General features: G+C 39.9%; 1 protein-coding gene across 1 annotated transcript in view; it reads right to left on the bottom strand.

Annotated features, from left to right (window-relative positions):
• The window catches only part of NELL2 (neural EGFL like 2), a 364,677-nt gene extending 360,168 nt beyond the window's left edge, over positions 1-4,509 (bottom strand). Inside the window, exon 1 of the mRNA XM_036301575.1 lies at positions 4,491-4,509. The gene's annotated coding sequence lies outside the window, so the exon portion shown is untranslated. The remainder of the gene's footprint in view (positions 1-4,490) is intronic.
• Between the last annotated feature and the right edge of the window lie 16,740 nt (positions 4,510-21,249).

The raw sequence follows: 21,249 nt of genomic DNA, 5'->3' as shown, positions 1-21,249 counted from the left end.
GTCTTTAACTTCCAAAAGCAGCCTTTCTAATAATAGCCTTTGTAAAGTGGCATGCAGAGTAGATTAACAGCACCCCTCCTATAACAGACTGTACGGAACAGTCATTCATGTTCCCCTTCCCCCTCTGGAGGCAGTCCCTAATTCCCAGTGTAGAAGCTGTTAAGACCGTATTTGTAGTTTCCACCTTCCTTATCGAGGGCATGAGCATATGACGCTAAAGGAACCCGACAAAGACAGTCAACATGCTGAGAATGATAGAGTGAAAAGACAGAAAGAGTTTGAGTTCTTGATGAGACCACTCAACCAATTAATTAGCCAGATCTTCAACCACCCTCCTGCCAGATCTCTTCCAACACGAGAAAAGAAATGCTCTGCGTAAGCCACGCTTGGGGTATTCAGTTACTTTGAGCCACAAACATCCTAAATGATACACTGACCTATCTCTAACCATTTTTAACCTTCCTCAGCCTGTTTTCTCAGCAATAGAAAAAGAAAATACGTATGGTCTTTTCAGATGATCAAGTTAAGATAATAGGTAAATAGGATTCTGGCACCAATTCCAGTGTGTGTGTTTTGGGGAGGAGGGAGAGGCACACCAACAAGCAATTCTCAGAACACCAGCTAGGAGTCCTACGATTCAACTTAATTCTGACACTATCTACCCAGAGGTAGCATCAGATCCCACAAGGTAAGGGTTCAGTCCTTCAAGACTGGCCCCCTATCAACCCACTTGAGATGCCAGTCACAAGTCCAGGCTGTTACTTTGTGTTTTTGACCAACTGGCTATAAATCAGTCATCCCCAAAACCCACTCCTCTTGTTCAATTAATTTCCTAGAGCGACTCACACAAATCAGAAAAACAGCTTACTTACTAGATTGCCTGTTTATTGTGAAAGGATAGAACACCAGGACAGCCAGAAGGAAGAGATGCCTCGGGCAAGGCATGGGGAAAGGAAATTCCATCCTTTCCCAGGGATGCCACTCTCCCAGCACCTCCATGTGTTCATCAACCCAGAAGCTCTGCAAACCTGTGACTTTGGTGGTTTCTATAGCCTCATTACATAGGCATTGGTTAACCCACTGGCCATTAGTGATTGAGTCAACCTCAAGCCCCAGAGCTTGGGGAATGGGACTGTAATCAGATGGTTGGCTCCACCCCCATCCTTAGGTGCTTTCAATGTCATCTCATTAACCTAACAAAAGCCCTTCCTCAGTCTCAACACTCACCTTAGAAAATTCCAATGGTTTTAGGAGCCCATGTCAGCAAGGAAGACCAAATCACAACACCACAGGGGGTCATTAGAGTGGGCCTTAATTCAATAAGACTATATCCTTATAAAAAGGGAGAATTTGGACCCGGAGACACACACACAGGAAAAAACACACCAGGTGAACTTAAAGGTAGAGACCAGGGTGATGCTTCTACAAGCCAAGGAACACCAAAGAATGGCCAGCAAACCATCTAAAGCTAGGCGAGAGCACCCTAGAAAACAAGTCTCAGAAGAAACCTCTGCCAATACCTTGATTTTGCACTCCAAACATCAAGAACTGTGAGACCATAAATTTCTGCTGTTTGACATCCAGTTTGTGGTCCTTTGCTATAGCAACCCTAGCAAACTAATACACAATTCAAGGTTAAAAATAACCCCAAATTCCAAAGGAAATGAACCAAGCAAACAAAAAACAGACAATACCAGTAAATTACACTTTTTTCATAGTCATACATTCACAAGCTGATGTTTATTTTAATGGACGATTGCAGTACAAAAAAAAAATTTGCAAAATAGTCTTTACACAAGAAAACCTGAGGTCAGAAACTGATAAACTTTTTAAAAGAAAGAGTAATATTCTACAGAGAAATAAAAAAGAATAATTTGGAGGGTATAATTTTAATATAATTTAAGGGAGAATTTTCAAATATACAATTGGAACAGAACAATAAAGAGGGTTAAGAGACAAGTGTGACTTCTAAATAAAATGATGAACTCACAAATGCTAAAATAAATTAAGAATATAATAATGAGATGTGAGAAAAAATTCATTTGGACATATCTTTTAAATTTTAATTCTTTACAAAGAACTATAAATGGTTATATTTGCATATTTAATCAGTACTTAGTCTTTCAGTTCCTTGAAATTTCTCACTAAAGAATTGTCAGTAAAAAGATGTAGAACAAGATGTTTTGTATTGAATTTGAATATATTATTCACTTAATTACAACCTTCATGTAACAAAGGTTTCCTAATGTAGTCTCATCTAAAATTAATAGATATATACTCAGTGAATCCAAATGTTTAATGAGCTACCAGGTTTATTAACATTCCCATTTTATTTATTTTTAGCTTTACTAAAGCTCATCTATTGCCCATAGGCTTGTGATGTACATATCACATAATAAAAAGGCAAAATTAAATTTAAATTTTTATGTAGCAGAATATCCTACAAGCAAGTGAATACCAATATGGCTACATTATTTCAGTACTTCCAGATTTAAAATTGAAGATCAGAGTTTTTATTTGCTTTTAATTAATCTTGTATTTATACATAGAGAGAGTGCAAATAAGTGCAAAAGTTACAAACAGATCTCTAAAATAATATTTTACATAAAAATTAGTATAATTTCTACAGCCTAGAGGTAGCTTTACTGCTCAAATACCTCCCTCATCTATTGACTGATGGCAGAAATTATTACAGTGATTAATTCCTGTAAAAACATGAATATTCTTAAAGGGGATAACACAAGCTATTCTCAGTGAAAGCATTTGAGGTCCCAACCTAAGTGCAAATTCTCATAGCTAGCAGGTGTGGCCTTGGGAAGGGAGTAAAGGATGGGAGCAGCACTACGACTGAGTCTGGAAGCCCCAACACCATCCTTTGTCAGTTTCCTTATTTATCTCTATATATTCAGGATGTTATTTTTCCATGATCATCTTCACATGTAAAACTTGATATGGAAGTCAAGGACCCAGACACTGGATAAAGTATATATTATGCACAAGATACTGAGCTAGATTTTATGAGAGATACAACTATAAGAAAAACATCATGTCCAGGTTCTCAGAAGCTTACAATCTGGCAGGGGATCAAATAAGTTTAAAATTCAGTAACTATACAGGCAGTGTGGCATGATGGGTAAGAATAGACCCAAGAGTTAGACTGGTTTGAATATATATCCAAGACATGTAACCTCTGTGTGCTTCAGTTCCTCAACTGTGCAATGGGGATGAGTTGATATATGTAAAACACTTAGAACAGTGTGCGCAGTAAGTATGAGGGAAGGGTCATTTGAGGAAACTAAAAACAAAGTGTTAATGGCATTCAAGGGAGGGCAAGATGGCCCTTGATGGAAAAATCAAGAGTGACTTTTTCTGAGATAAATAGCATAAAGCAGACAATATTAGTGACCCTCCTCTCCCCCTCCCCCCATCAAACTCAAAAGAACATCTGTACCTGTTCAGAAAGCACTCCTGCCATTCTGTTGCCTGACAGGTTCACTTCGTGTGTGGGTAGTCCCATAACTTACTCTTTTCCTTTTGTTTGCTCTATCTCCTTGGTCACAATGAGAACCTGCACTAAAACTGTCATTTTATAGCAAAAATATGTCAACATTCTACACACAGTCTTTGCAGAAATGTCAGGATGAATTTTTATGATGTGAGTGTTATGAATACCTTTCCACATTCATTTATTTTTAATATATGAAGAAGTAAGCTCTTGTCTGCTAAGGGAATAGAGAGCATGAGTTGAATTTGTTTCATCTCATGGTATTGATTTTTTAAGATGGCATGAAAATTGGTGTGGTTAGGGCTCAACTAAATAGTCTAGAACAAATCAAAATTAATTTATCATGCTTACACAAAGTAAAATAGTAATACCTTTTCAAATATTTGTACATAACATACAACTTACTTAAAAATAAGTCAAACACTATACTATATAAACTTAAGTCTTTCAATTTTCCTTTAACTTAGAGAAGTAGGTATTGTGGATTGAATTGCGTTCCCAAAAAAAGATAGATTGTAACTTAACCCTATCCCCATATTGTACATGTTACCTTATTTGGCAATAGGGTCTTCACAGATGTAATCAGTTATGATGTCATACCGGATTAGGATGGGCTCTAGTCAAGTGACTGGTATCCTTATAACAAGAGGGAAATATTGACACAGGCAGACGAGACACACAGAGAAGAAGGTCATGTAATGACAGAGGCAAAGATGAGAGTGATTAATGCAGCTGCAAGCCAAGGAACACCAAGGATTGCTGGCAAACACCTGAAGCTAGGAGGAGGCAAGGAAGGATTTCTTCTCTAAAGGCTTCCGAGGTAGGATGGCCCTGCTGACACCTTGATTTCAGACTTCTAGCCTCCAAAACTGGGGTAGAAAAAAATTTCTGTTGTTCTAAGCCCTCTCCCCCCTTCTCAGTACTTTGTTATGAGATCCCTTTGAAATTAATACAAGAGGTGATTCAATCCGTGAACAATACTTACTGAGCCTGCCATGTGCTGGGTACTGTACTGAGCGCCGGGAATACTGTGTGAGCAAGTGCAGCAAAGTCCAAGTTCTTGGGAGCTTGTGTTCTTGCAGAAAAGATAAACATTAACCAAGAAAATATACTATTGCTCATTAACTTCAACTGCAAATATCCTACCAAAGTACCTCTCTCAAGTCATTCTTTAACATAATAGTTTCATTTTTCTTCCTAATCTCCATCATCATACGAAATTATCTCATTTGTTTTGTTCTACAATAGTTGTCGATCTCCTGTCATTCCATCCCCAGCTTTTAGAAGAGTACAGGACACTGTAGACACCAAATAATTGTTGAATGAAAAAAGCTACAGCATAAAAGAGTGCTTATTAAGGAGATGTGACCTTTTTAAAAAGCTCAAAATAAGCTTCCCTGTGGAAATTATATCTGGGCAGAGTAATAAGTAGGAATTAACTGTTTCTTGGGGACAAATGAAAGCTAATTTGAAGAATAGACAGGAAAGAGTATTTGATGCAAAGAAAATAGCACTTATGAAGGCCCTGAAGCAGGAAAGAATATTTTAGGAAGTCATAGGTCAAGGTGACTAGGGCCCAAAGAATGAAGGGGAGACCACATCAAGGTGATTCTGGTGAAGCAGGCAGTGGCCAGGTCAGGGAGGCCACTGAGGCCAGGTTAAGCATGTTAACCTTTTCATAGTAGAGGATGAGAAACCTTTACAGGGTTTTCAGAAGGAGAACAAATGATCGTATTTGCCTTTTAAAATGTTCTCTCTGGATCCTATGTATTGTAAGCAGACAAGAGTGGGAAGGAGGGATGAGTAGGGGCTATCACAGCAGTCCAGAGGAGAGAGAAGGATAACTCAGAGCAGGAAACTACCTATGAAGAAATAGATTCAAACGTTGCATAAGTGGTTCAAAACATCAGAATATTGTGAGGGAGTAGATAGAGAATGAGGTCAAGGTTTCTAGCTCATGCTGTTGGATAACTGGGTATCTTTTTTTTATGATGAGGAATTGAGAAATAATGGGCAGTAAAGGATGGGTAGAAGAGTTCAGTTTCTATCGTGTTGAGTTGAGGTTCCAATGACACAGCCACATGCAGATGCTGAGCAGGCAGAGTCGCAGGTGAGCCTGGATCTTGGCAGAGAGGCCTGGGCCAGAGGCACCAATGTTAGGAATCATATACCTAGAGAGGGTACGTGGTGAAAGCATTTAGAGAGAAGAAGAAAAAAAAAGGTCTTGGATTATGTCTTGAGAAACTAAAGCACTTGGATATATCCCTAATTTCTTTGTAATCTAGGGAGTTTTCATTTTCCTGAACATAAGCTCTCCGTTGCCTAATTTTTTCCAAAAGAAAAATTAAACAATACTGAAAAACATCAAATCTTCTGAATTTTATTCTTAACATTGAGATCCTAAATGTCACTTAATGAGGATTATAAAATTTAATATGCTTCAGATGTCTATCAATGATAATTGTGTAGCAATTAAAACGTTTTGCACTTATTCTGAATATTTGTTAATTCCAAGTAATTTTTGGATAAATATTCCTCATATAAGAAATCAACTTGCCTATCAATATTCATATTTCCTGTATAAATATATCTACATACAAACACCAACACAAGAAAAGTTATTATCACCCGACTGAATTATCATTTCCTTCTCAACTTTGAACTTTATTTCATCTTCTGATGTGCCTTTGTATTATTGAGAACTTTATGATTAGAAGAGAGGCAACAAATAATAGCAATGACTTAAAGCCATGACTAATTCACAAAACCAACTTTAGGTCATAAGAGTGTGAATACATATGCAGGAGGCAGTAACACATAGATTTTTCTTTCCAGTAACTGCTTTTGAAATGGGAAATATTAGGAATGTTTATTAAATTCAATTTCCACTTAATCTTGAGTAAAAAATTACAAATTTTAAGGTGCTTTCTTATTATTTATAAAACAAAAGTTATTTCTAACCAACCCATCTTTGAAGAGTCTTACATCTTAAAATGTATTTATTCTGTTCCCTCCCACCATTCTTGACTCAAAAATTGATCATGAAGTTATAACAAAAACTCTACCCTCTAATCTCCTTATTATATTACATATTTGTCAGTGTTAATCAAATGGAATCAAATGAAACTATGCGCCTCCTTCAAAGTCATTTGGTTCAATTTTATTTTCATAGGCGAAGAAATAGCTCAAAGACATTGACTTCCCCCAAAACATACACTAATATGACAAAACATATAATTTAGCTTTACTTTTCTTTGGTTCAAACCAGTACATTACCATTTTTATGTAATAATTCATCTTCTCATATTTTGGAGGGAAATATTGTGCCAAGCTAGACATTATTGTCATAACAAGTTTTACTCCACTATATATAAGCTTCAGTTGAATAGTAAACATAAATCAACTTCCTAATTATCTTCTAAAGGTCACTAACGTCCCATATTATACAGTAAAGCTCTCCTGACAGAATATCAGTGCACATCAGTTTGAACATTCCTTCTCTCTGTTGCATTATGAGGTCATATTTAGAACGGTCCTTTACCCCAGTACCGTAGTCCCCCCTTATCTGTAGGGGAATCCATTCCAAGAATCCCAGTGGATGCCTGAAACCACAGGTGGTACTGAACCCTATATATACTATGTTTTCCTATGTATACATACCTATGATAAAGTTTAATTTATACATTAAGCACAGTAAGAGATTAACACCTAATGATAAAATAGAACAATATGCTGTAATAGTTATGTGAATGTGGTCTATTTCAAAATATCTCATTGTACTGGACTTACCTTTTCACTTAAAGGAAGCACTTTACGGCTTCCTTTGGCATATCCAAATTGTCACCATCATTACTTTTGGGCCATTATTAAGTAAAATAAGAGTTACTTAAACACAAGCATCACAATACCACAACAGTGGAACTGATTAACCAAGATGGCTACTAAGTGATTGACAGGCAGGGCGCATACAGGCTGGACAAAGGGATGAATCAAGTCCTGGGCTGGACAGAGCAGACTGCACGAGATTTCATCATGCTACTCAGGATGGCACACAATTTAAAACTTATGAATTGTTTATTTCTGGAATTTTCCATTTAATCAGATTGTGATTGACCCTGGGTAACTGAAACCGAGGAAAGTTAAACCTTGGATAAGGAGGGACTACTATGTAAAGTAACATCTGTATTTCTATGATGAGTCCATCTGTACTCTAATTCATAATATGAAAGGGAATATTAAAGGTATCACAAATCTATAACTCATCACAAAAAATAGAGATTTGATGCCCACTGTTCCAAAAATATCACTGAATAAAAAGGATTTTAATGCTAAATTTTCTAAAAATAGATTACAAATATATTTGTCCATCTCCTCTTGGAGTTCACCCTAGTTGCTTCTCATTTCTCAAAGTGACTTTGGAAATATTGCAACCCTAGATTTGTGAGCAGGGAAAAACATTCCTTCCTGCTTTAATAAAATAATTTTAGAAATGAGTTTCAAAGAGAGTAAATAATAGGGTATCATCACTGTGGACACAAGGGAGGGAAAGAAAATTTTTGGCTAAGTGTGACTCAACACCCACAATTGCAGGATATGCATACATTTATGTAATGGGAAAATTCGGTATAAATTTAGCACCTTCTCATGTTCTCATTGCAATTTGGATAAAAATCCAAACTTGTTACTAAGTACTAGTAGACCCATCACCATCTCGACACTACCTAACTCTAGCCTCATCTCAGACTACTTCCTGAGTCACAAGCTATCCACATGTGTCCCTTGAAAATGACAGCCTACATCTGACTTCAAAACCTTTGCCTCAGCTTCTCCCCGTGCCTGGACTGTTCTTACCCTGATCCTCAACCAGGATGGCCTTCCCTGGCCATCCTGTCCATACACACACTTGCCCGCCTCTGGTTTCTCCCATTACCCTGCCAGTATTTACCTAAATTTATTGCTATTTTACAAATGTGTTACCCACCTTTCCCCACTAGATTACAAACTACACGAGGAAAGAGATTTTAATCCTAATTTACTGCTTGGTCCTTAATATGCAGATCAGTGCCCAGCATATAGCTGATGCTCAATTACTAGGCATTAAAATAATATAAAGTTGATATTGGTCTAAAGCTATATACACATTTTACTCACTCAACTAAATGTACTGTCTACTCTGTATAAGATCACTTGCTGGGCATTACATAGCAGTAAACTTTAAAAAGTGAATTCCTCAAATTCCTAAGAACAGGAGGATAATCAAATCCTAAAATTATAAAACTTCAGTACTAAACTTGAAGTTAGAGACCATCCAGTGCAGCTTCTTCATCTTACATAGGTGGGAACTAAGGGATAGAGATAAAAGTCTTGCCCAAAATAACATGTGTTTTCAGTGTTTCTAGAAAAGTTGCTGATTCAGCTCTTTAATGAAATATTTACAGCACTCACATGTGAAGTATGCTTCCCACCAATATAGTAAAATTTTCTATGATAATTATAAACATTATGACTAAGATTTCTATTACCACTTCTACTGGACTATCATATAGATATGACAGCACTTTGTTACCTAAATATGTGAATATCTATGTCTAAAACACACTCCAAATCCTTTAAACACCAAACATTTAAATCAATTTTATCACCCAAATGCATAAATTCTATCAACTCTATCAATTGACAGACTATCGCCTGTTCAAACAAGCTGACAATAAAGATCAAGGACTGCAGCCCAAAACCCTTGAGTCAGCAGTTACAGTAAAAGATATCATCAGCCTGGCTGGTGTGGCTCAGCAGTTGAGCATCAACCCAGGAACCAAGAGGTTGCCGATCAGGGCACATGCCTGGGTTTCGGGCTTGATCCCCAGTGGGGGCTATGCAGGAGGAAGTCAATCGATGACTTCCTCTCTCATTGATGTTTCTATCTCTCTATCCTTCTCCCTTCCCCTCTCTCTAAATATATATATATATATATAATCACATACCGAGGCCAGCATATTGAATTTGTTACTTAATTTTGTGCCTAAGTTAAGACTTGCAGTACCTCGCACAGTGCCTACAACAAAGGAGTCAGAAATATTTGAATTGAGTATGTTACAAATACTAAGTAACCATCAAATGATTCTGGACAGGTGGATGAAAGAAGCTGATTCAAGTAATGAAACCCTTTCACAGGGGTGTGCTGCTCTGCTTTGGACCTCTCATTGTGTTTGCAATTGCTCTTTCTGGCATCATCGAGGGAAGCAAAGAATCTTTGAGGTTGGGGGTTAATTCAGGATTTGAATAAGCCTTAAGAATTGTATTTTTCTAAGATACCCAAATCCATCTCATCCAACCATCTAGCTACTTTTTAAAGATATTCACAGCTGTTATTTACTGTAGCTACCTATTTGTACTTCTTAATCCTTCCACCATTTTCAACATAGGGTATATAGTCAATCCTATCTAATAAAAGAGAAACATGGTAATTGGTGTACGACCGCTACCCTTCCCATTGGCTAATCAGCGAGATATGCAAATTAACTGCCAGCCAAGATGGCGGCCGGCAGCCAGGCAGCTTGAAACTAACATGAGGCTTGTTTGCTTCAGTGACAGAGGAAACCAAAGCTCCCCCCCGCCTTGCCGGCCTCTGAGCTTGCAGTTTAAGAAACATTGTAACGAATATAGAAGCTAACAAAACCCCGGAAACCTGCTTTCAGCTAGCCAGGATCTCAGAGCTGGAGTTGATACAGAGTTTCGATTGTAGAACCGAAACAAACCAGATACCTACTTTCAGGAGCGGAGGCCTAAGAGCTGGAGCCTCAGAGCTAAAGCAGGCCCAGAATAAAAAAAGAAAAAAAGGAGCAGTTGGGAGCTTCAGTCCCAGCCTGAAAACAGCCCTCAGCCCCTCACACAGACTGGCCAGGCACCCCAGTGGGGACCCCCACCCTGAAGGGTGTGTGACCAGCTGCAAACAGCCATCATCCCCTCACCCAGGCTAGCCAGGCACCACAGTGGGGACCCCCACCCTGACCCAGGACACCCTTCAGGGCAAACCAGCCAGCCCCCACCCATGCACCAGGACTCTATTCTATATAGTAAAAGGGTAATATGCCTCCCGGCACCGGGATCAGCGTGACAGGGGGCAGCGCCCAAAACCCCTGATCGCCCTGCGGCTCTGTGTGTGACGGGGGCGGGGCCACAACCTCTCTATCGGCCCTGCTCTGTTCCTGACAGGGGAAGGTGCCCCAACCCCCTGATCGGCCCTGCTCTGTGCCTGATAGGGGGGAGCTCCCCAACCCCCTGATCACCCTGCGGCTCTGTGTGTGACAGGGTGCGGCGCCCCAACACCCCCCCACCCCCACCCCACGGGCCCTGCTCTGTGATGGGGTAGAGCCATAACCTCCCCATCGGCCCTGCCCGGGGTGTGACAGTGACGGCGCCCCAACCCCCTGATCTGCCCTGCTCTGTGTGTGACAGGGGGCGGTGCCCAAACTCCCCTATCGGCCCTACTCTGTGAGTGACAGGGGGGAGCTCCTCAACCCCCTGATGGGCCCTGCTCTGTGCGTGACAGCGGGGAGCTCCCCAATCCCCTGATCGGCCTGCTCTGTGCATGACAGGGTACGGAGCCCCAACCCCCCTGATGGGCCCTGCTCTGGGCGTGACAGGGGGCAGCGCCCCAACTCCCTGATTGGCCCTGCTCTGTGCGTGACAGGGGGTGGCACCGCAACCTCCCCATCAACCCTGCCTTGAGTGTGACGGGGCGGTGCCCCAACCCCCCAATCGGTCCTACCCTGAGCATGACTGAGGGTGGCATCACAACCTCTGGATCCACCCTGCTCTGTGCATGACAGGGGGCGGCGCCCCAACTCCCCAGTCGGCCCTGCTCTGAGCCCGAAGGGTGTGTGACCAGCTGCAAACAGCCATCATCCCCTAGGGGCTGCTCCTAGGGATTAGGCCTGCCCTCTGCCACCCGGGAGCAGGCCTAAGCCAGCAGGTCGTTATCTCCCGAGGGGTCCCAGACTGCGAGAGGGCACAGGCCGGGCTGAGGGGCACCCCCTCCCCGCCAAGTGCACAAATTTTTGTGCACCGGACCTCTAGTAATATTATAATAACTATATAAGGGGCCAGATGGGTACTTGAAATATTGGTGGGGTGAGGGGCCCTCTCTGTAAAGTATATGATTATCTAACCACTATACTAGACGCCTGACACTAATACAGAATAATATTGAATGTAAACTGTAATTTTTTAAAAAATTAGAATCTAAAAAACAAACAAAACAAAACAAAAAAACATTGGCCATGAATTAATCATTGTTGAAGCTAGTGAATGGGAGACAATTATACCCTTTTTTTCTGCTTTTGTACATGTTTGAAATTTTTCATAATAAATTTTATTATGATCCCCCAACTTTTTTTGAGAAAATAAAAATAGGATATTCAGAGCAGTGCTTCCTTTAATAACTTTTAGGTACCTAGCAACAGAATATGTGGGAAATCTCCCCTAATAAATAACACCAAAAGGCCTTCAGTTGCCATTTTAGTTTATTGAGTATTTTAAAACACTGATTTATTTTCTTTTAAAAATCTAACAATATTTTGGAATGGAAACACTCTATCTTTTGACTAAGTGCTGGAAGGCAATGAAACTGCGGGTTTTAAGTATTTTAAAAATGCATATAATCAGGTCCGCTCTGTCCAGCCTAGGTTAGCTTACACTTTGTACATTGAGAAGGTGAGATGCAAGGAAGAGGAGGGAGAGAAAGGAGGAAGCAGGAACTGCCTTTGCCCCTGCAGCCTTCCTCCCGCCACTCTCCTGTGAAAAGCCTGAAACTCCGTTGAGATTCTCTGCTTGCTGCCTGAATCAGAACTTGACAAATGCCCTGCCCAGTGGTGTAGCTCAGCGGTTCAATTCCCTGTTAGGGCCCATGCCCTGGTTGCTGGCTCAATTCCCTGCGGGACGGGAGGGGAGGGGGGTGCAGGAGGCAGCCGATCAATGCTGTTTCTCTCTCATGATGTTTCTCTCTCATCAATGTTTCTATCTCTCTATTCCTCTCCTCTCTCTAAAAAATCAATAAAAACATATTTTTTAAAAAACTTCACTAATGCCCTTTGCAAAAACCTTTATCGTTTCAACAACACAACTAGAATTCCTTACACATTAAGAACATAATACTTCATATTAAATTGGTGGCCTTCACCAAGACCTACACGACATGGCAGTTCCATACATGATACAGGTTAGAGGTTAAGGTTACACAATATAGATAAGTGATTAAAGTTGTTAACAGGCTTTAGAGTCACAGGAACTTGCCTTCAGATCCCAGTCCCCACTCAGCAGCTGCCTAACCTTGGAACTTTCTCTAGTTTCTCTAAGCCTCAGTCTCCTCAACCGTGAAAGCAGAATAATGGTACCTGTTCCATCCCACTGTTGTGTGAATTAAATCAGTGCTTGATGTACTGAACATATCATGGACCTTCCAGAAGAGTAATTAGTAGTAGTAGTAGTAGTACAATAAGGGTATATATGGCATATACCCTTCAAGCACCAACAGATCTGCTAATTTGCATTCAGTGATTTTAAAATTAGCCATAGCATTTCCACCCACTCAACACTGTAAGATCCAAGTAAGAGTAAATGAATAAAAGTGACCTACAACCTGTCTTCTCTTTTGCAAGTGTTTTCTAATTAGCACATTAACTAATTCACTCCTTACAAATGTGCAATTTGTAAATATAAACGTAGTTTGATTTTATAAATGTAAATGCATTACAAATTCATTGTAATTAGGCATAATTAAGAATTGCACAGTGATGTGTTTGATTTATTTTTATGTTGGGCATTTTAAATTTAATAAATTTATTATTCCTACAAGACAATGTTAGGGCATTAATTTAAATCTCTAATATTTAATTTTAATTAAATGGACCAATATGGTCAAAGTGAATCTCAGAAATAATCCACTGCGGCCCTAATCGGTTTGGCTCAGTGGATAGAACCTCGGCCTGTGGACCTAAGGGCCCTGTAGCCATTCCAATCAAGGGCACATACCTGGGTTGCAGCGGGCTCCTCCCCGGCTGGGCCCTGGTGGGGCTCAGGCAGGAGGCAGCCAATCGATATGTTCCTCTCACGCTGATTGTTTTTCTCTGTCTTTCCCTCTTTCTTCCACTCTCACTAAAAATCAATGGAAAAATATCCTCAGGTGAGGATTACAAAAAAAAAAAAAAAAAAAATCCACTCCCCAAATATTTGAAATTTAAATCTTCTAAACATATTTTTAGTATTTTTCTTTACTTTTCAGATTTACTGGATCTTAAGAACTTAATAGTGAAATTTTTGTTTTCCTGGGTAGATCCCGTTGAAACTGTGCTTTGCACATAGAAAGGCCAATCATTATTATTATAAACTGATTCAACAGCAACTTTATTTGCAAATTTGAAAATTCTTAACTTCGAAAACAATAAAACTAAAAAATATTTAGAAAAAACCTGAGGATGTGACTAAATAACAAAATATTACCTAAAAAAAAATCAATGCTATAGCTAACATGTTTTTCTAGATGAGGATAAACAAAGAAATCCCCAGTTAATTACACAACTACTCATTTCAAACACCCAAACTACAAGTAGTACTAAAGAACATTCAAATGTTATCCATAATGCTTTTTAAATTTTTCTAATCCATATTCAAGCTTTATATCATACTCACATTCATATTTATAAATTCACATTCATATTTATACCTCATTTCTGGTCATTATTGTGTACTAATTCCTGTTATTCTCTACTAGTATTCTATGGATATTCTGATGGACTGCACTAAAATCAGATAGTAAATCTGGCCTTGACTGTGATAATCTTACACTCTTTCTTATGTGTCACTTTTATATGTAAAGAAATACAGGGAAGATGGAAATGTTTTTTAAAAAATAAAACCCTGTGTTGCTATATTCCAAATAATTGGAAGAACTATAGCGCCATCTTGTGGAAGAGAGTATCTAATTAGTGAAACACTGATTCTTTAGAAACGAAATGTAATTGAATTTCTTGGCCACCTGCTCTAGTTTCTTTTAATAATAAATTACTTTAAAATGCTTTCATCTGGAATGTCTGTCAAACAGCAAAGAAAGATATTAGCCTGGACAACATATATATAACACAGAAACCATACAGTCTATGTCTGTGTTATAAAATTAACATCTTTATTCGAGATTGCCCAGAACTAAAGAAGGAATGAAAAGAGGGTGAGGGGTGGGAGAAGAATAAAGCTGGAGGTCTTGGCTTCTCCATCCTTCTTTTCAAACTGGAAGGAAATCCTTAACATGACTGCAGCAGTTTCTCAAGAACTCAATAAGGAAGCATTTCCTTTAATATCCATAATCAGGAAGGAGGGAATAAGTCAAGAAGGTAGGAGGGGAAATGAGATTGGCTGGGGGCAATCAGAGCCTCATATATATCTTCATTTCTTCTACTTAGTGCAATTTACCAAAGTGTACTGAGAGGCGACAATGTGCCAAGTACTTGCTAAGCACGGGGAGTAAAGAGATGGACAGTCCCTTCTTCAAGATGCTTAAGAGATGAGTGAAGGACACAGGTCATTTCAAGGCAGAGGAAGTACCCAGGAAGACCAGTCTGGGAGGTCGCGCCATCTGCAGGACACTGAGCATAACCTCGAGGGAAAAGAGAAAGGAGAGGTTTTTCACTCATGCTCCCAAATTAGTGAATAGAACTGTGGTGGGCAGTTAGACAGCCGTGAGCAGAGCAAGGATGATGGATGGGCCAGGTACAGAGGGTCACCAGGGTAGAAAGCCCGGGTGCCTAGCAAGGAACAATTGTGGGGTGAGACCTTGCCCCCAGGGTGACCTTTCCTCCCCTAGCATATTGCTGGTCATGCAGTTTAGACCTTTCTTCCCCAGAGGTAACATCTAGGCCTCATTGTATTTCAGCTCTAGGTCCAAAAAAGCAGCAAAACCAGACAAGCAATACCTTGGCTGACCTCAGGGCTGGAAGCATTAGATAATGACCCCCTGCTCTGGTGCCTACCATTTGACCCTGAAAGGACACACCTGGAAAGCTGCTGAATAGTCTATTGAGATCCTCCCCGGGGACCTCCCTCAAAATCTCCACCCTTAGGACAGAGGACCCAGTGTGCTCTCCCCACTGAGAGCAGCATGCCCTGGCCTTCCCCTCCCTGTCCACTTCCTCTTCCCCAAGGCATGCCACCTTTACCTTCCTCACTCCCAAGCTCCAAGGGCCCTTCCTTTACCTCTGCAACTTGTTCTCTAAGCCCATTTCTTCTACAAGTTACTACTTCTACCCTGTGATTTTCTAAATAAATGTGCTCTTGTAGTTTGAGTCTCGGCTCTGGATTCTTTCTTAGCCAGAAATCAAGTACCAAGGTTGCTGAACCCAGGTTCTGACTGACCCCACTGCTCTAAACACCTGGTGTCATTCCCACCACTGCCAACAGAACCAAATGGTGAAACCCAAGTGGGTGAACCTTGTGCCTGCCATACTTCTCAAAGTATTTTACAGACTACTGTGTATACCATACAAACCCCAAAAGGCAGAGTATACAATGTCCTTTGTGTAGAATCAAATACCCTCTCCTTCTTTTGTGCTTCTATGACAATTTATTCATAACCTAATATGAAACTTAACTTCCTATGAATAATCATTAATAATTATTTACCCACCTGCTTCTACTAAGACTACAAGCTCTTTGAAAATCAAGACTGTCTTACTCATTCTTTTACACTTAACACTAACCACGGTGTATATTCAGCACTCGACACAAGTTCATTGAGTTAAATCAATTATATTGTACTAGTGGCCCAGTACACAAAATTCAAGCATGGAGGGGGGGTGTCCCTCAGCCCATTCTGCACTCTCTTCAATCTGGGACCCCTCAGGGGATGTCCAACTGCCGGTTTAGGCCCGATCCCACTGGCAGTCAGATATCCCTCTCACAATCCGGGACCGCTGGCTCCTAACCACTCACCTGTCTGCCTGCCTGATCACCCCTAACCACTCTGCCTGCCAACCTGCTCGCCCCCAACTGCCCTCCCTGCCAGCCTGCTCGCCCCCAAATGGCCCCCCGATGGCCTGATCGCCCCCAACTGCCCTCCCCTCCTGACCGGATTGCCCCTAACTGCCTCTGCCTCAGCCCACCACCATGACTTGTCCAGAAGGTAATTAGCATATTACCCTTTTATTTGTATAGATCAGTGGTCAGCAAACTCATTAGTCAACAGAGCCAAATATCAACAGTACAATGATTTTGAGAGCCAAATTTTTTAAACTTAAACTATATAGGCAGGTACAATGTTATTAACTTAATTGGGGTACTCCTAAGGCTTAGGAAGAGCCCCACACTCAAGGGGCCAAAGAGCCACATGTGGCTCGCGAGCCGCAGTTTGTCGACCACTGGTACAGATGATAGTGTTTGTGCTTGGCCACAATGATACATGCTCCGGGATGAGAATCATGAAGGTATTCCTTAAGATACCCAGACCAGCACGAAGAATGAGTGGTGCTGGGATATTTCCAAGGTTGTCGTTTACTAAACTCTTATTTTAGGTCTTTAACCTCTGAATCTATTTTTAAAATTCCATCTCCTGAACAAACAAGGACAGTTAATTTTTTTAAAAAATTGTCTCTAAATCTGTATCTATGTTTTTAATTTGGGGGTGGAGAACTTTGGGATGATTTTTTTTCTAAAATTTTCTTTCTTTAAACAAACAAAAATCTAAAGCGATGGATTGCTTAACTGCTAGAGAACTAAGAAAAAAAAGCAAGAAAAATTAATATTACCCAAGAAGATGACAAACTTCCCAGGGTGGTATGTTTGCGCTAGCTTCCCTCCTCCTCACCAGTCCTCTCTCAACTTAGTTCCCACCCGATGCTCCACCTGGATTTTATTCTTTACCTAAAACACGGGTGGGGAAACTTTTTTCTGCCAAGGGCAATGTGGGCCATACAAAACTATCAATTTAAAAATTAGCCTGGTATATTTGGTCAAGCATTTAATTACCTCACCCCTAATGCCTTGGCAGGGCCAGACCCAATGATTTCGGGGGCCTTATACGGCCCTCGGGCCAGACATTCCCCGCCCCTGACCTAAAATATTAACACCTGATTACAGAAGAGTTAGCAGCAGCCTCAGGAAGAGGATTCATTATAAATCATTAACAAACAGCAATTTGGAATATAATTTCTGTTTTACTTGAATAACTTTTATTTCTGTTTTACTTTGCTACATTTAGGCACTCCCTTCAAGATAGTCACATGACTGCAAAAAGAAACAGAACTCGCTCACCAACTTTTAACAAAAAATGGAAGTAAAGCTCTCTAGAGAGGCTACCATTAAACAAGTTCAATGTGTCCTGCCCTTGCTCGTGCCTGGAAGCTGAACTAAGGAAGGCTAACACTAGGATTGCAACATGTGTTCACCGAGCAAGAACCTAATTCCCAGCATCTCTATTTTTAAGTGGAGGCCAATGGTTTTACAAGCTGGTTTGCAAAGAAGAAATGCTTCAGCAGTCATTAAATCCCGTAAGAGGGGAAAAGTCTGCATGTGAAATAATTCCTTTAGCTCTTTATAGGGTCAAGGACTTAAGCATCGCCTATAAAATGTAATGCCGAAATGCGGAAAAGTTATTATAATGCACTGCAAAGTTCTCTCATTTAAAATGCTACTCAGACATGTACTTTTGTAATAATACAAAGTGCTAAACATGAAATTCATACTACAATCTATTTTGGAACTCCTACTTTTGATTAAACAAGACAGTTATACGAAGGTCCGGGCGTGGTATCTGGTACTTAATTGTTTCCTTCCCCTTTCCTTTTGGAAATAAGACACCATGGGCATGTTTCTCATTTCCTTGGCAATATATTAAACCTCTCTGAATCTCAGTGTCTTCCTGTGAAGGATAATAACACCACCTCATCCAGTCATCGTAAGGGATAAAAGATATAACAGACGTAAATAGCTAATTTTCAGTTGTTGCTCTGTAGAAAGTAATTATCATTATTAGCACTGTTATTTTTAGAGTGGTTTGGTATATACTGCATATCCAAACTTGTAATTTTCACAATATTCATTAAAACCCAGATCTAAACAGACAAACTGTGCTCACATCTTGTTGGTGTTATACACAAAACCTCGAAGGGAGATAAGAACAATTATGTTTCATATTTTTAAAATATGAGTTTTTTCAAAGTGTCATCTTTGGGATTTTAATAAAACAAAATTATCCATCTATAGTCTAGTTTGTTCGATATTTATCAAAAATTAGTTTCCAAAAAGAAAATCCAATTGTACCCATACAAGAATCCTCGTAGTAGCTGGTTGAAAAATCTGAGATCTTGTTGAAAAAGATAAGACTAGGTTCTTTAGCAGCTCTGAGGTAAAGTTGAAAATGCCAAAGGGAGCTTTTTTTGGTAGATGCTATTTTATTACCCTTTTCAGCAGTTTTCCACTTGAATGCCTTTTAAACTTGTGATTTAGCCACACTTTATTCTTTATTGTATTTCAACCTGGGAGGCAAATAAGTTAACTGAATTGAAGACCTGGAACCACCAAAAATTCTGGTTCTAGTGCCGGCATTGATTTGGCTATTAAAATTCTGTTCATTAAATTAGGATAATAACCTGATGACTTTCGAGACTGTGCTGGCAAGAACTCTTGCTGTGGCCCTGGTTGATCTTTACTAGCCATGTGATCTGTTCTAGTGGTTTCAGCTGTCTCTTCTAAACAGCATGTACTCCAAACCAAACATGTTAAGCCTTCTGTCCTGCACATCTCTCTGAATGTCCCATAGTCACCTCACATTTCATCTGAAGTCACTCCCATCTTCATAACCAAAAACAGTTCTTTATCTGGTTTCCCCAATTCTGATTAAAGAAGCCACTTATCTCACGGACACTGCAACTTAACACCTCCATTTTTAATCCATCCAGTCAGTTAAAAAGGTTAACTTACTCTGCCTCCACCCCTAGGTCTGACAATTAACTTCTTACCTCTACAGTCAAAATAGCTTCTTAATTGCCTCTCTGCCTCAGTTTCCTCCCTCCAGTCCATCTAGAATATTATTGCCAAATTAGTCTCCCCAAACCCAGTGTTATGATCTCCTTTACTCAGAAATCTTTAACATTCTACTGGATGGCAAAATAAAGTCAAACTACCTAACCCGTGGTAGGCAAACTGCGGCTCGTGAGCCACATGCGGCTCTTTGGCCCCTTGAGTGTGGCTCTTCCTAAGCCTTGGGAGTACCCTAATTAAGTTAATAACAATGTACCTACCTATATAGCTTAAGTTTAAAAAATTTGGCTCTCAAAAGAAATTTCAGTTGTCGTACTGTTGATATTTGGCTCTGTTGACTAATGAGTTTGCCGACCACTGACTCTCAAGCACCTCCAGGCTGTGTGTATTTCTCTGGCGATCCTTATCTTACAATAGAGTCACACCTCTTAGATTCTAAAACCATAAATAAAATCATGAATAATTACCCTGGAAAAGTCCCCTGACAGGCGCTCCCCGGGAGACCATGAGTTGGTTTGGCACAGCCACTTTTTCCTCCAACACTGGAACAGATTCCTGTGTCTTTGGCTGAGCACCAGGTGAAGCAGTTGGCTTGCTTTGAGGGTCCATTTTATATGAAAAATGCATGCATGCCTACCTTTAAAAGTTAGACTCACACTCAGCCCAGTGATATGCTGCACTTCAGCGGCCCCCAGAATAGAGACTGTCCAGGAAAAGCACACAGTCAAGTGCTCCTGCGGTGCTCGCTCCAGGCAGTACTGCCAGCACCATTGAAAGTGTACATTTTCTCTTTTTTTATTTCTGGAATTATTGGTTTTTATTTTGTTAAGATGATGAAGTTCCACTGTTAATTCTTTTAAACTAATAATAATTATTACTCAGGCACTTGCCTTTCCTTCTGCCCTTGAACTTTGAAGATAGGAATCAAAGTTCATATTCCTATCTAGAACATGTCTATATAGAACTTTCTCTGCACTATCACCCTGTAAATATTTTCTCAACAAATCAAATTTGCTTTGATTTGTTTGAAATAGTTAAGGGAATAACAGGGTGGTTTTAAACAGAATATTCCTAATAAAATGTTATTTCTTATTTTATTAAGAATCTATATCTTTTTCCATGAAGTCATAGTGACAAAGTCTTTTCTGTTGCAATCATTTAAAAGCAGCAGCCTTTTTAAAATTTTTTCAAAATAAATTGGTCTATTTTAAACATAATAACATAATATCAGAAGCTCCAGTGGAGGCAGTGATATAGAGATATACTTGTTATCTATATTTGATAACCAAAACATATATATATTCCAAAATAATAATAATCTACAGTTGTTATATTAAACTGACAATAAGGAAATGACTAATGTACTGTGTCATCATAATTATATTAGAATCACCAAAAAATATCCCAGAAAATCTTACGCATACTACCCCATATAACCTAAGATCATTACAGAAGCTACTTGAATTTTTACTTTGGGGGAAGTCTAAGCATCCCAAGGTGCTTCTAAAGTCTATTTAAATAAATCACCCTGTGCATGTTGAGGGACACACAGAAATAAATACTGGACTTGCTGCCTCATCCTCTAGATACCTGTGTTTGATTCGTCCTGAGCTGTAGGGATGGGACCTACCCTGCAGCATCTGACAGTGTGCACTGGGCAGGTCTGAGGCGCTATCCTGAGGGGCAGGGCTGCTGGGCACCTGAAGGGCAGCTGAGGGGGG

This window comes from Myotis myotis, unplaced genomic scaffold (assembly GCF_014108235.1).
Source record: "Myotis myotis isolate mMyoMyo1 unplaced genomic scaffold, mMyoMyo1.p scaffold_m19_p_3, whole genome shotgun sequence".
Lineage (NCBI taxonomy): Eukaryota > Metazoa > Chordata > Mammalia > Chiroptera > Vespertilionidae > Myotis > Myotis myotis.
This window is presented reverse-complemented; position numbering and strand designations above follow the sequence as displayed.